Source organism: Aegilops tauschii, chromosome 6 (genome assembly GCF_002575655.3).
Source record: "Aegilops tauschii subsp. strangulata cultivar AL8/78 chromosome 6, Aet v6.0, whole genome shotgun sequence".
Taxonomy (NCBI): Eukaryota; Viridiplantae; Streptophyta; class Magnoliopsida; order Poales; family Poaceae; genus Aegilops; species Aegilops tauschii.
The window spans coordinates 291,730,572-291,743,406 of NC_053040.3; positions in this window are offsets into that span (position 1 = coordinate 291,730,572).

The window sequence follows — 12,835 nt, forward strand, 5'->3', positions numbered from 1 at the left end:
AACGGGGTTCTCGGCTCCCTTTCTATCAATAATATGCAAATCAAATTCTTGTAGCAAGAGAACCCATCTAATAAGTCTAGGTTTAGCATCTTTCTTTTCCATAAGATATTTAATAGCAACATGATCAGTGTGAACAGTTACTTTAGAATAAACAATATAAGGTCTGAACTTATCACAAGCAAATACAACTGCTAAAAATTCTTTGTCAGTAGTGGCATAGTTTCTCTGGGCACTGTCTAGAGTTTTACTAGCATATTGGATAACATTTAATTTCTTATCAACTCTTTGTCCTAGAACAACACCTACAGCATAATCACTAGCATCACACATAATTTCAAAGGGTAAATTCCAATCAAGTGGCTGAACAATAGGTCCAGAAATCAAGGCTTTCTTAAGTATTTCAAATGCTTCTACACAATCATCATCAAAGACAAAAGAAACATCTTTTTGTAAGAGATTAGTCAGAGGCCTAGAAATTTTTGAGAAGTCTTTATTGAACCTCCTATAAAAACTGGCATGACCAAGGAAATTTCTTATACCTTTAATGTCCTTAGGACACGACATCTTTTCAATAGCATCAACTTTAGCTTTATCAACTTCAATACCTCTTTCAGAAATTTTATGCCCCAAGACAATACCTTCATTAACCATAAAGTGGCACTTCTCCCAATTCAAGACAAGATTGGTTTCTTCACATCTCTGCAAAACTCGGTCAAGGTTGCTTAAGCAATCATCAAAAGAAGTTCCATACACGGAGAAATCATCCATGAAAACCTCAACAATCTTTTCACAAAAGTGAGAGAATATAGCAGTCATACATCTTTGAAAGGTAGCAGGTACATTACATAAACCAAAAGGCATACGTCTATAAGCAAAGGTACCGAAAGGGCAAGTAAAAGTGGTCTTTTCCTGATCCTCTTTTGACACAGGTATTTGCGAGAAACCAGAATAACTGTCTAGAAAGAAAAAATGTGTATGTTTGGATAATCTTTCTAGCATTTCATCAATAAAAGGTAAATGGTAATGATCCTTTTTAGTGGCTTTATTTAATTTGCGGAAGTCAATTACCATTCTATAACCTGTAACAATTATTTGTGGGATCAATTCATCTTTATCATTAGGAACAACAGTAATACCTCCCTTCTTAGGGACACAATGGACAGGGCTTACCCACTGACTATCAGCAACGAGATAAATTATACCTTCCTCCAGAAGCTTTAGTATTTCCTTTCTTACCACTTCTTTCATCTTAGGATTCAACCGTCATTGGTGATCAACAACCGGTTTAGCGTCTTTCTCCAATTTTATTTTGTGCTGGCATAGAGTGGGACTAATGCCCTTAAGATCATCAAGAGTATATCCAATAGCAGCACGGTGCTTCTTCAGAGTTTTCAATAATTTCTCTTCTTCCTGCTCTGAAAGTTTAGCACTAATAATAACATGATATATCTTCTTTTCATCAAGATAAGCATATTTAAGAGTATCAGGTAATGGTTTAAGCTCAAACACGGGATCACCCTTGGGTGGAGGAGGATCCCCTAGAATTTCAACAGGCAAGTTGTGTTTTAAAATAGGTCCCTGTTTAAAGAATACTTCATCTATTTCCCTTCTTTCATTCATAAACATATCATTTTCATGGTCTAGCAAATATTGTTCTAAAGGATCATTAGGAGGCACGGCAATAGAAGCAAGACTAATAATTTCATCTTTACTAGGCAATTCTTTATCATGGGGTTGTCTACGAAATTTAGCAAAATTTAAGTCATGAGACATATCCCCTAAACCAACAATAACAATATCCTTTTCGCAGTCTATCCTAGCATTAACAGTATTCAAGAAGGGTCTACCAAATATAATGGGGCAAAAGTCATCTTGTGGGGAACCAAGAACAAGAAAATCAGTAGGATATTTAACTTTCCCACACAAGACTTCAACATCTCTACAATCCCAATTGGTGAAATAGTATCTCTATTGGCAAGCTTAATTGTAACATCAATATCTTCTATCTCAGCAGGTGCAATATCATGCATAATTTCTTCGTATAAGGAATGGGGTATTGCACTCGCACTAGCACCCATATCACATAAGCCATGGTAGCAATGATCCCCTATTTTAACATAAACAACAAGAATGCCTACAACAAGTCTATGTTTATTTTTAGTATCGGGTCTAGCAATTCTAGCAGCTTCATTACAGAAGTAAATAACATGCCCATCAATATTATCGACCAAGAGATCTTTAACCATAGCAATACCAGGTTGAACTTTAATTTGCTCAGGGGGTGTAGGTGTTCTAGCATTACTCTTATGAACCACAGTTGAAGCTTTAGCATGATCCTTTATTCTAACAGGGAAAGATGGTTTCTCAATATAAGCGGTAGGAACAATAGGATCAACATTATAAGTGATAGTCTTTTCTTCAACTTTAATAGGTTCAACTACTTTTACTTTAAAGGGAGGATGATATTTAAACCACTTCTCCTTAGGGAGATCAACATGAGTAGCAAATGATTCACAGAAAGAAGCTACTATCTCAGAGTCAATTCCATATTTAGTGCTAAATTCATGAAAAGCATCGGTATCCATAAAAGATTTAACACAATCAAACTTAGGTGTTATACCTGACTCCTTACCTTCGTCGAGTTCCCAATCTTCGGAGTTGCATTTAATTTTTTCCGATAAATCCCATCTGAAATCAATAGTCTTCATCATAAAAGAACCAGTACAAGAAGTATCGAGCATGGAGCGATTATTGAGAGAAAGCGGAGCATAAAAATTGTGAATAATAATTTCTCTTGAGAGCTCATGATTGGGGCATGAATATAACATTGACTTAAGCCTCCCCCAAGCTTGAGCGATACTTTCTCCTTCGCGAGGCCAAAAATTATATATATAATTACGATCATGATGAACCAGATGCATAGGATAAAACTTGTGATGAAATTCCAATTTCAATCGGTTGTAGTTCCATGATCCAATATCATCACATAGCCTAAACCATGCCAATGCCTTTCCCTTCAAAGATAAAGGGAAGACCTTCTTCTTGATAACATCCTCGGGCATACCTGCAAGTTTAAATAATCCACAAACTTCATCCACTTAGATTAGGTGCATATCGGGATGTAATGTTCCATCTCCTGTAAAAGGATTAGCTAGCAGTTTCTCTATCATACCCGAAGGAATTTCAAAGTAAACATTTTCAGTAGGTTCAGTAGGTTGAGGAGCAACTCTTTTCTCTACTGGTCGGGGTGAAGATACCCCGAACAAGCCCCTCAAAGGATTATTTTCCATAGTAACAAGTGACAGTAAATTTCAGCACACTATATAAATTTTTCCTTACCAAATTCCACCTACCAAAGGCGCTTCACTCCCCGGCAAAGGCGCCAGAGAAGAGTCTTGATGACCCACAAGTATAGGGGATCTATCGTAGTCTTTTCGATAAGTAAGAGTGTCGAACCCAACGAGGAGCAGAAGGAAATGACAAGCAGTTTTCAGTAAGGTATTCTCAGCAAGCACTGAAATTATCGGTAACAGATAGCTTTATGATAAGGTAATTCGTAACGGGTAACAAGTAACAAAAGTAAACAAGGTGCAGCAAGGTGGCCCAATCCTTTTTGTAGCAAAGGACAAGCCTGGATAAACTCTTATATAAAGGAAAGCGCTCCCCAGGACACATGGGAATTATCGTCAAGCTAGTTTTCATCATGCTCATATGATTCGCGTTCGTTACTTTGATAATTTGATATGTGGGTGGACCGGCGCTTGGGTACTGCCCTTCCTTGGACAAGCATCCCACTCATGATTAACCTCCCTCACAAGCATCCGCAACTACGAAAGAAGAATTAAGGTAAACCTAACCATAGCATGAAACATATGTATCCAAATCAGTCCCTTAGGAAGCAACGCATAAACTAGGGTTTAAGCTTCTGTCACTCTAGCAAGCCATCATCTACTTATTACTTCCCAATGCCTTCCCCTAGGCCCACAATGGTGAAGTATCATGTAGTCGACGTTCACATAACACCACTAGAGGAAAGACAACATACATCTCATCAAAATATCGAACGAATACCAAATTCACATGACTACTTATAGCAAGACTTCTCCCATGTCCTCAGGAACAAACGTAACTACTCACCAATCGTATTCATGTTCATAATCAGAGGGGTATTAATATGCATAAAGGATCTGAACATATAATCTTCCACCGAGTAAACCAACTAGCATCAACTACAAGGAGTAATCAACACTACTAGCAACCCATAGGTACCAATCTGAGGTTTTGAGACAAAGATCGGATACAAGAGATGAACTAGGGTTTGAGAGGAGATGGTGCTGGTGAAGATGTTGATGGAGATTGACCCCCTCCCGATGAGAGGATCGATGGTGATGACGATGGTGACGATTTCCCCCTCCCGGAGGGATGTTTCCTGGCAGAACAGCTCTGCCGGAGCCCTAGATTGGTTTCGCCAGGTTCCACCTCGTGACAGAGGCGCTTTGTACCGAAAGCTTCCTTCTTATTTTTTCCAGGGCAAAAGACACCTTATATCAGAAGATGGACATCGGGGGGCTTCCAGGTGGCCCATGAGGCAGGGGGCGCGCCCTCCACCCTCGTGGACGGTGGATGGCCCCCCTTTGGTGCTTTCTTCGCCCAATATTTTTAATATATTCCAAAACTAACTTTCGTGGAGTTTCAGGACTTTTGGAGTTGTGCAGAATAGGTCTCTAATATTTGCTCCTTTTCCAGCCCAGAATTCCAGCTGCCGGCATTCTCCCTCTTCATGTAAACCTTGTAAAATAAGAGACAAAAGGAATAAGTATTGTGACATAATGTGTAATAACAACCCATAATGTAATAAATATCGATATAAAAGCATGATGCAAAATGGACGTATAAGGGGACAACCCACCTGGGCGCGCCAGGAGGCCCAGGCGCGCCCTGGTGGGTTGCGCCCACCTCGGGTGCCCCCCGGACCGCCTCTTTGCTCTATAAATACCACAATATTCCAGAAACCCTAGGGGATTCGTCGAAATATTCATCCAGCCGCCGCAGAGTCCAGAACCACCAGATCCAATCTAGACACCATCACGGAGGGGTTCACCACTTCCATTGGTGCCTCTCCGATGATGCGTGAGTAGTTCTTTGTAGACTTCGGGTCCGTAGTTAGTATCTAGATGGATTTCTCTCTCTCCCTCTCTCACTGAATTCTCATTACAATGGTCTCTTGGAGATCCATATGATGTAACTCTTTTGCGGTGTGTTTGTTGGGATCTGATGAACTTCGAGTTTATGATCAGTTATATCTTTTTATATACATGAAAGTTATTTGAGTTTCTTTGATCTCTTATATGCATGATCTCTTATAGCCTCATATTTCTTCTCCGATATTTGGGTTTGGTTTGGCCAACTTGATCTATTTATCTTGCAATGGGAAGAGGTGCCCAGTAGTGGGTTTGATCTTACGGTGCTCGATCCCAGGGACAGAAAGGGAAACGACACGTATGTATCGTTTCTACTAAGAATAAAAATACGAGATCTATATCTACCGCCATATAGATAAACAGATCTTGTCTACATCATGCCATCGTTCTTATTGCATTACTCCATTTTTCCATGAACTTAACACACTAGATGCATGCTGGATAGAGGTCGTGGAGTAATAGTAGTAGATGCAGGCAGGAGTCGGTCTACTAATCTTGGACATGATGCCTATGTAATGATCATTGCCTGGATATCGTCATAATTATTTGAAGTTCTATCAATTGCCCAACAGTAATTTTTTTACCCACCGTTTGCTATTTTTCTCGAGAGAAGCCACTAGTGAAACCTACAGTCCCCGGGTCTTCTTTCTCATATATTTGCCTTGCGATCTACTTTTCCTTTGCATTTTTATTCAGATCTATTAAACCAAAAAAATAAAAAAATACCTTGCTGCGTTTTATCTTTATTATTTTATTTGGCGTTCGATCTATCAATCTACTATAATTTACCTGACGTTCGCTTGCCTATCTTGAGGCGCCGTACCCCGGAAGGGAATGACAACCCCTTTAACTCGTCGGGTTGCGAGGTGTTGTTGTTTGTGTGCAGGTGCTATTTACGTTGTGTTGCTTGGTTCTCCCACTAGTTCGATACCTTGGTTTCATAACTGATGGAAATACCTACCGTCGTTGTGCTACATCATCCCTCCCTCTCCGGGGAAATACCAACATGTTGCAGCTACCGTCAAGGAGAATTTCTGGCGCCGTTGCCGGGAGGATCTTCAACATAACTAGGTTCCTAATCGCAAATCGCCATTTGCCTCTCGTTTTCCTCTACCCCACTTCACAAAAAATTGCCGTTTTATTTGCCTCTCTTTTTCCGTTCGCCGTTTTCTTGCCGGATCTATTTTTGAGCGCAATCTTGTTGTGTGGTCCTAATGACACAAGAGAAGACCAAATTATGTGATTTCTCAAATTGTCGGTGTACAAAAGTAGGGGTCCCTTTTTGTACCCCTTTACTTGTGCGCAGGTAGTCGCAGCCCCACGCCCGCAGCTGCGATTGGCGGGGCAGAAGAGGAAGCCAAGACACAAGACCTCTAGAGCCGTGCTCAAGACCAGAAGCATGAAGAACAGAGGGGTGAGGTGAAACTCCCCCGGCAAGGCCCTTGCCGGGGCGGCCTTCACGGCCCCGGCAAGAGCCTTGCCGGGGCAACTTACCCAACACCAACGAGGCTGCCACCCTTGAGTCTATGAGTTCCGACGTCATCTACCACATTGGAACCAAGGCTCGGGAGGCGCCTCCATGGTGGCATGCAGATCTTTGTGAAGACCAAGAACATACAATACTAGATGAGGACCAGAAGGTGGAGACCCCCAGCAAGATCCTTGTCGGGGACACCTACGAGACCCCGGCAAGGCCCTTGCCGGGGCTCCGGCAAGACCCTTGCCGGGGACATCCGCGGGACCGCAGCTAGGCCCCCACCTGCCAAGGCTCCACCGCCGTTCCAACACAGCAATCAACCTACCAACAAGGCAAGTGCCTGCGTAGCGACGTGCAACGTCCAGGCCAACTCAGCAAGCACCAGTGTGGTGGCATGCAGATCTTCGTGAAGACTCTGCCACCGCGCCAACTCAGCAGCCAGCCAGCCAGCATGCCGCTGCACGCCTAGTCAGCCTGGACGCGCATCAAAGCGAGGCGAAGCGGCGACGGACGGGACGGGCTTCGTTACCGCCCCCGATAAAGCAAGAGGACACCTAAGTAGCGCATTTAATGCGTTTTGTCCTGTGATGTCAGGCGATAAACTCGACTACTGTACAACTTTCCACCTCCTGTGTGCCACTGTGGCAGCCCCTTTTGACTATAAAAGGAGGCCCCCGGCGTACAGAGAGAGGATTCGGACTTTTTGGACCCCGCACGCTTTGTAGCTAGTCCAAGAACACCAGATAAACACAAGCCAGCAGGAGTAGGGTATTACGCATCACTTGCAGCCCGAACCTGGATAAATCTCCCGTGTTGATCTCTTAAACCCGCTCTTTCCACAGCCCCGCGCCCGCCGACCGTAGAAGCGATTCCCCGTGATCCCATAGGTGTCGTTTCCACCGACACAAATACCAACAACAATGATTTTATTGGCACTCCACTTGCTCCTCCCGCTACTAGTGCGGAGACTTGTGATATTAATATGGCTTTGCTGAATCTTGTTATGAAAGACCAATTTTCCGGTACTCCTAATAAGGATGCCGCGTCCCGTCTTAATACCTTCGTGGAATTATGCGATATGCAAAAGAAAAAAGATGTGGACAATGATGTGGTCAAGTGAAATTATTTCCATTCTCTTTGCGTGATTCTGCAAAAATTTGGTTCTCTTCTTTATCTCGCAATAGTATCGATTCTTGGAACAAGTGCAAAGATGCTTTTATCACTAAGTATTTTCTGTGCGCAAAAATTATTTCCCTTAGAACCCAGATCATGAATTTCAAGCAACTTGAACATGAGCATGTTGCACAATCTTGGGAAAGGATGAAAATGATGCTAAGGAATTTCCCAACTCATGGGTTAAATCTTTGGATGATCATACAAATTTTTTATGCGGGATTGAATTTTGTTTCTCGTAATCTTTTAGATTCCGCCGCAGGTGGTACCTTTATGGAAATTACTTTGGGTGAAGCCACCAAATTTCTTGATAATATCATGGCAAATTATTCACAATGGCATACCGAAAGAGCTCCTACTAGTAAAAAAGTTAATTCGGTTGAAGAAATTTCTTCTTTGAGTGATAAAGTTGATGCTCTTATGAAATTGGTTGCTAGTAAAAGTGCTCCTATTGATTTTAATGATATGCCTTTGTGTACTTTGATTGAGCAAAATAGTGATGCTATTGATGTGAATTTTATCTCTAGAAATAATTTCAACAACAATGCTTATAGAGGTAATTTTAATCCTAGGCCTTTTCCTAGTAATTCCTCTAATAATTATGGTAATTCCTATGGAAATCAATATTACAATAATAATAGGAACACCTCTGATCTTGAGAATAATATTAAAGAATTTATCAATACACAAAAAGTTTTCAACACTTCCATAGAAGAAAAGTTGAACAAGATTGATGATTTGTCTATAAGTGTTGATAGAATTGCTCATGATGTGGAAAATCTCAAGATGACAATTTTTTGTGCCTAAATTAGATGAATCACTTAAATCTCTTTATGTTTCTATGGATGAAAGTAAGAAAATAACTGCTATGCTTAGAGCTAAAAGAGAATTTTTAGAAAAAGTTTTTTCTAGTGATTATTCTTGCAAAAATGATGAAGATCTTAAAATGATTGGTGTTTCTTCTATTGATTCCTTGGTTAGTAAAGTTAATAATGATGAAAAAGGGACTGGAGAAGAGTCAACTTTAAGTAGAAGGCGTCCCAATATTTCGGAGGGTGAAAATCTTGTTGAGAAAATTGATGAAAGTGGGTTTGGAGAGGTCAAAACTTTAGCTAGTGATGTGCCCACTCTTTTGGATTACAAAGACTTTAAATATGATAGTTTCTCTTTAATTTATTGTATTTCTTTGTTGCAATCCATGATAAATTCACCCCATGCTTATGAACAAAATAAAGCTTTTACTAAACATATTGTTGATGCTATGATGAAAGCTTTAGAAGAAAAATTGGAATTAGAAGTTTCAATTCCTTGAAAATTGCATGATGAATGGGAACCTACTATCAAATTCAAGATTAAAAATTATGAGTGTTTTGCTTTGTGTGACTTGGGTGCTAGTATTTCTACAATTCTGAAATCTTTATGTGATGTGCTTGGTCTTACTAATCTTGAAGAATGTTCTTTGAATTTGCACTTGGCAGATTCTACTATTAAAAAGCCTATGGAAAGAATTAATGATGTTCTTATTCTTGCAAATAGGAATTATGTGCCCATAGATTTTATTGTTCTTGATATTGATTGCAATCCGGCTTGTCCTATTATTCTTGGTAGACTGTTTTTACCCACTACCGGTGCCGTGATTGATATGAAAGAAGGCAATATTAAGTTCCAATTTCCTTTGAGGAAAGGTATGGAACACTTTCCTAGAACTATAATTAATCCACCTTATGAATCAATCATGAGGGCATCTTATGGATCTTGAACCAAAGATGACAAAAGTTAGATCCTTGTTTTTATGCCTAGCTAAGGGCGTAAAACTATAGCGCTTGTTGGGAGGCAACCCAATGAATAAAATTTATTTTTTCTTTTTGTTTTCTGTTCTTGAGTGTTTACACAATTATGCTATTTTTATGATTGTGTTTTTTGTGTTTTAGTTAGTGTTTGTGCCAAGTAGAACCAATAGGATCTTCTTGGGTGATAGTTGTTTGATTTTGCTGAAAAAGACAGAAACTTTGTGCTGATGAAAATAATTGTTAAAATTCACCAGAACGTTATAAAATACTAATTGTTTTTTCCGAAGATCAATATACAAATTATCCAGGTGTCCTAGTTTTTGAGAATTTTTAGAGTTCCATACGTATTCGAAAAAATCAGATTGCTACAGACTGTTCTGTTTTGACAGATTCTGTTTTCTTTGTGTTGTGTGCTTATTTTGATGGCTCTATGGTTTTCTTTGATGAGTTTTTGCCATAGAAAAGTTTGAATACAGTAGATATAATACAAAAACAAAATAAGAATTGGTTTGATACATCACTTATAGTAGTGGTTTATTTTTCTTACACTAACGGATCTCACGAAGGTTTTGTTGAGTTTTGTGTGATTGAAGTTTTCAAGTTTTGGGTTATCTTACGATGGATGAAGGAAGGATGTAAGAGTCTAAGCTTGGGGAGGCCCCGGCATCCCAAGCTATTATCCAAGAATGAGCAACAAACTAAGCTTGGGGATGCCCCCCGAGTGGCATCCCCGCTTTCTTCCAACAACTATCGGTATTTTACTCGAGGCTATATTTTTATTCGTCACATGATATGTGTTTTGCTTGGAGCGTCTTGTATGATATGTGTCTTTGCTTGTTTTCTTTTGTGTTTTAAGTCATCAATCCTTGCTGGACACACCTATTTGAGAGAGCTAAAATTATATCATGACTTGTTAGGATTGCTCTCTATGCTTCACTTAAATCTTTTATGAGCTAGGACTTGCTCTAGTGCTTCACTTATATCTTTTTGAGCATGGTGTGCTTTGTTATTTTTGAAGAAATGCTCTCTTGCTTCACTTAGATTAATTTGAGAGTTAGTAAAATTCTGAAGAAATTCTCTCTTGCTTCACTTAAATTATTTTGAGAGAAAGAAAATTTGTTATGCTCATGATCTTCACTTATATTTGTTTGAGCTTATGCAACACATAAAAGTTAGTCCCAAAGTGATAGATATCCAAGAAGGATAAAGTAAAATAAAATGTCATGAAGATCATTGGACAAAATAAACTTGATTCTTAGTAATATTTTTTAGATATGATGATGTGATATGTGAGTTATGTTGATGAGTAATTGTGCTCTAGTAGGAATATTGGTGTTAAGGTTTGTGATTCCCTATGCATGCACGAAAGTCAATAATCATGCAATGAAAATTATATCCTACTTGTGGTGCATTATTCGGTGTTAATTATGCTTAATACTTGCTTATGAGATTATTCGTTTCTTGGTTGGTCGCTTCTTAATCTTTTTGCTAGCCTTCACTTTGCACTAAGTATGACCTCTACTTGTGCATCCAAAATTCTTTAAACTAGTTTTGCCACATGAGTCCACTATATCTACCTATATGCGGTATTCTTTTGCCGTTCTAAGCAAATTTGCATGTGCCATCTCTAATTTTCAAAATAAACTTCTCTTTTGTGTGTTTGTTTCGCTCCCGAAACGGTAACGGGTGGCTAATATTTTCCATGCTGGATGTGTTATTCTCAAGATGAGTGTTTATTCACTTGTCATTGCACGAGAGTAAGGCAAAGGTTTTAAGGATGCCCAGTCCCGAAATGCAAAAAATATTTGCTTTATGTTGTCAAATAATAAATTCCTAGGAAAGTGTTGGTATGGAGGGCACCCATGGATACAGTTAGCCATGGAAAGTGAAAGTATGGTGAAAAAAGGAATAAACTTTATTTTCTGTTTGGGAACCGCCTATGGCATATCTAGCATGGAAAGTGTTGGGAACTCTAAGTCGTTTTCGTTGGTGTGATGGATACACCTCCCAAAATGTTTTTTATCTCTAATTTTTCGCTTTGAGCTCTGGCACCTACAAATCCCTACTTCCCTCCGCGAAGGGCCTTTCTTTTACTTTATGCAATTTTTGTTTTGAAATTTGAGTCTCCATCTTCTCTCATAAAAAGCACCAACTAGGAGGCAATATGATCGTGCTTAAGTATTGTGTGTAGTTAATATTCGAGTGTGTTTCATGAATGGATCAATGTTTAAGCATGATGGGCTAGGGATAACTTGTTTTAGCATTGATATTTTGAAAGGCATGGTTACTTGTTGATATGCTTGAGTATCTAAATTATTATGTCAAAACTAGACTATTGCTTTGAACCACATAAAAGTCCAAATGTCCATGCTAGAAAGAAAAGAATATGATATGACTTGATGAACAACACTCCACATAAAAAATTCTGTTTTTATCACTTACCTACTCGAGAACGAGTAGGAATTAAGCTTGGGGATGCTGACATGTCTCCAACGTATCTATAATTTTTGATTGTTCCATGCTGTTTTATTATCAATCTTGGATGTTTTATAATCATTTTATAGTCATTTTATATCATTTTTTGGTACTAACCTATTGACATAGTGCCAACTGCCAGTTGCTGTTTTTCCCATGTTTTTTACATCACAGGAAATCAATATCAAACGGAGTCCAAATGCCACGAAACTCCATGATGATTTTTTATGAGCCAGAAGGAAGGCAATGGGCCCTGCTTGCACCTGGGGGGAGTCCCGAGGAGGGGACAACCTACCAGGGCGCGCCAGGAGGCCCAGACGTGCCCTGGTGGGTTGTGCCCACCTCGGGTGCCCCCCGGACCGCCTCTTTGCTCTATAAATACCACAATATTCCAGAAACCCTAGGGGAGTCATTGAAATATTCATCCAGCTGCCGCAGAGTCCAGAACCACCAGATCCAATCTAGACACCACCACGGAGGGGTTCACCACTTCCATTGGTGCCTCTTCGATGATGCGTGAGTAGTTCTTTGTAGACCTTTGGGTCCGTAGTTAGTAGCTAGATGGCTTTCTCTCTCTCTCTCTCTCTCTCTCTCTCTCTCTCACTGAATTCTCAATGCAATGGTCTCTTGGAGATCCAAATGATCTAACTCTTTTGCGGTGTGTTTGTTGGGATGTGATGAACTTCGAGTTTATGATCAGTTATATCTTTTTATATCCA